Genomic DNA, 4129 nt, shown 5'->3' on the forward strand with positions numbered 1-4129 from the left:
CACGCGACAACCTTTAATCTGTTCTCATCTCTCTCTCTCTCCCCTCTTTCTCCCAAAAGAAATACACACTTCACCTCTCCTATCCTGTCTTATTCTCCTGTGTTGTATGCATGGTAAGGTAGAATGCCCTTTTGTTGACCAGGTATGGACCAACCAGATGTTTAGCAGTCCATTTGATGTGTTCCTCAATGCCATTGCTGTGATGTATGTACGTATGTATGCACTACTGAGCTGACTTTCTGTACACTGACCTACATGTACAGCACAGTCTTACTCCCCTGTCTTACTGTAGTGTACTTTACAGTAGGTCATTCTCATTGGCACTTTTTAATCATGTTGTGAAGCAGAGTTTGAGTTTGGAGGCTTACTGATTCTGGGAGTGTAGGGCTAGTTTGTGTCTGTGAGTGGTCTCTAGAATGACTGAAGTCGTTATTGACTTCCGCGTTTTTTTTTCTTGTTTTTTTGCAGCACTATATGTTTGTATGTAGTATGTACTGTATGATGGATGTGTGCAGTTTTCCCATTTAAGTCTGGAACAGAACAATGCTGACAGTGATGATGGCAATCATGATGTATTTCAAAATAAGTAATAATAAAAATGATCAGTTGAAACATTGCCAGAGTGACTTTTTTTCTTCTTCTTTGCTGTACGTCCTAACTCTTGGGACGTCTAGCCTCTCTCCTGTCCTATCTCTCTTCTTTCTCTCTTTCTCTCTCTCTGACCTCCCCACGTCTCTCTCCTCCTCCCTGTCTGTGGTCTAAGTGAATTTGAGGATCAGATTTAATTGTGTCCGCTGTTGACCCGCTTTTCCTAGTGACTAATGGTTTTAATATGGCTGAGAGAAGCTCTACTCTGGTGCAGGGGTGTCCACTGGGTCTCCTGAAGGGAGGGGAGGGGAGAAGACGAGGGCTGATATGAAACTGCTTGAAAAGATGGAAGACTTCTTCCATTCAAAGAGCCTGTGTGTGGAGAGGCAGGGGGCCAAGGTGAATGCCAAGAGATCATATAGGTAGTTGAGGTTATTCAACTACGTGCGTATCATTCATGTTACATTCATTACACCGTTCAATGCTAATATAAACCGCGTTTGGTCAATTGAAATCTCAAGTGGTCATATGGAGATCATCAAGCTATATTGAAATTGAAAAAATGAAGTGAGTGTGACGAGCCAAACCTTAATCAGTATTAGCCAGGGTGGTTGTCCTCAACAGTACTTATATTGACAGCTATGTACAGTTACACATAATCAACCTGGTCTTCATATTAAATAGTCTAATCTCATAGGTAATGGTGATTTAAAATGAGCAGATCATATTTGGCGGAGCACTCTCGCGCTGTTACTCTCGGGGTCAACACTGTTCATTTCAGATAACTGCAGTTTGGCGTATAATGGCTTGTCGTCTCCTGCATGGCGATGATGCAGGTTATTCTGTGTCTCTGTTGACCCTGTTTGGGCAATGACACTCGGTAATGACAGTGTACTGAAGGAGGCTAATGCAATCACAGATAATGCTCTTGGACACTTCACTGTTGTGTGACCAACGATTTGCTTGAATGCCAATCCAAAGTATTTCCATTAGCTTAAGGGTATATAATTTAGATTTACGTTTCAAGTGTCATTGATGGTTACTTGTATCATCAAAACGTCCCCTCTGCTACATTCCAATGTGATTTCTGCCTCAGGGAAAATAGGGAAGACTGATTTTGATTCCAAAATCTGATTAGGAGTTTGCTTTATTGTGGGGCTGCTGACGGTTTGAATGCCACAGCAGTGATATGTTTTTTCTGCCTGTCACCTCCATAACTGTAGATACTGATATATGAGTCGTATATCTGAGGTTTGTGCAACTCTTGCAGCCTGGGAATTAAGTTTCCCAGCTATATCAAAGATACGCAGAGTTTTTGTACACGAGAGACTTGTCTTTTGCTCAGGTCAAGAGGTCATGAAGTGGGCCTCTTACAGTCCGCATAAGATATGTCCAGACTCTGGAGACAGTAAACAAGAAATACCAGTATGTAGAAACAGCCTTACATGAGTTATGATGTTATCACCTGTTTCTATTTTCTACTGTACCCAGTTGCTGACTGTGCTTGGCCATGTAAGGAAATGTTCTGTGTACACTATATTTGAACTTGTCTATCCAGTATATATAAGGACGGTTGTGAACCATGTGCCTCACTCATCTGATCACTCTATCATGGAAAGGTCACATGATCCGAGCAGCTCGTTCTAATAAACTAAGTCAACTCTTTTTCATTGTTCTGCATCTTTCCGGCCAGCCTTCCGACCCATCTCATCTTATTGATTGAGAAGCTTCTCTTTAATATAGGTTTATATCAACGATTCAAAGCACCTTTTGTTGTTCATAAGTCACAAGGAACATGTTTTACACCAGGGGCGATTCTAGGATCAGACCTTTAGGCGTGCTCAGCCTCCAATTAGAATGTGACATGAATACAGTGCCTTGCAAAAGTGCTAAACCCCCTTGCTAATAACAGGCATGCAAACAGGTCAGCGGTAAAAAAGGTGAGAAGGATACAGCGAACCCCCGACCCGGGTCGGGGGTGAATCTGCATGAATCTGGTGAACTTTGACAGCAACATTTTTAGACTAGATCTATCTAGGATCTGTGCTCTTGTAAACTTGTCATGTTCTTTTAACCATAAATAATGTTTTTGTATAGCATACGTTATAAAAAAAAAAAATACAAACGGGATTACCTGTGTTGAACTACTTTAAAAAGCAAAAGTCTAATTCATCACTTACTGTAAAGCTAACACACATCCAAAATACATAATTTTTAAATATTGTATTAAAATAGTTTATACTAGATGATGTAAGATGGGTCTGTAAACCTCTCCCCACTCTGCCTCTGATTGGCTGTGAGGTTTAGGAATTAGGAGTTACGATTGGTTACAGAGCCAGTTGATAAGGTGGGGTAAAATGCTGTGTTGGCCACGGCCACGACCCGCTGCACAAATCACATAGGTTATCCATTTTGGTTTCAAAAAGGTGACTCTCACCTAAAGGTGAGGAGTTTGCATGTCTGTAATAAATCCTTAATTTCACTGGATAACAATTAATACATTTATGTATTATTATGCAAAATAACATGAACTACCAGCATCAAATGATAATAAACAATAATAATTTGTATTTTTTTATTATTATTATTTTGAGGGGTGCTGAGATGAAATTTAGGGGTGCTTGAGCAAAAAATCAAATTGCCACTGTTCTACACATTTTCTTTCCTGATAATTTACATGGGACATTAAGCATTTTGGCTTATTATAACCATATTATCTTCTGACAGCTTTTGCTCTTAAAAAACTTCCAGGATACTTTAGATAGTGCCCGTCCTGACCCATAACAAGATTTCCGCCCATCCGTGTGCCAGCAACAGTCCAGTCATTCATGCCAGAGGACAGACAGCAATACACACAGCTGGCCACAGGGTGACACTGAAGCTCATGACAAGCTATTGGAAATATTGGCGTCCCCTCAACCTTGCTGAGTTGCCAAATGTGAGTCCCACACTGAAGAGAGTAGAAAGGCTAAATTGGATTACTTATCCAATGGAAATTGTATTGGACCAAAAGGCCAAGCATGCTGTGATCAGATCAAGTCCATCAACATTCTTCATCAGAAATCCCCTTTAATCCTTTTCAGGACTGAATTATTCTCAGGTTAGGTGGAGTATACATGAAGTGACAGAGACGTGGGTTTATGTGTGTATGTGTGTGTGTGTGGCCTAGAGATAATTCTTTGTCTTGTTAAAACCCTAACTGTCCTTCATCAGCATCAGATTCATCCTGCCCTGTCCTTTCTGCCCGCTGAAAAACGATTACATTGGCTGCTGCTCGACAAGGTCTCCATCTGCCCAGCCAATTAGAACTCTTCTGCTGTTGAATGTTTACAGTTTTTCTCAATAGCTAAAACACTAAAACCCATTGGCTGCACAAAGTTCTCAGTTGCCTGAACTCATGTAGCTAATTGTGCAGTCTGTTGTTATTACTTTAAACCATTTTACATGGTAAAACACAATTTGCAGATCTCACTTAGACTTTTCAGAAAACCTCTAAACACATTCTCATTCTCTGCACTCTAATGCACATGTCATCCATACT

The sequence above is a fragment of the Hypomesus transpacificus genome, chromosome 2 (genome assembly GCF_021917145.1).
Source record: "Hypomesus transpacificus isolate Combined female chromosome 2, fHypTra1, whole genome shotgun sequence".
NCBI lineage: Eukaryota > Metazoa > Chordata > Actinopteri > Osmeriformes > Osmeridae > Hypomesus > Hypomesus transpacificus.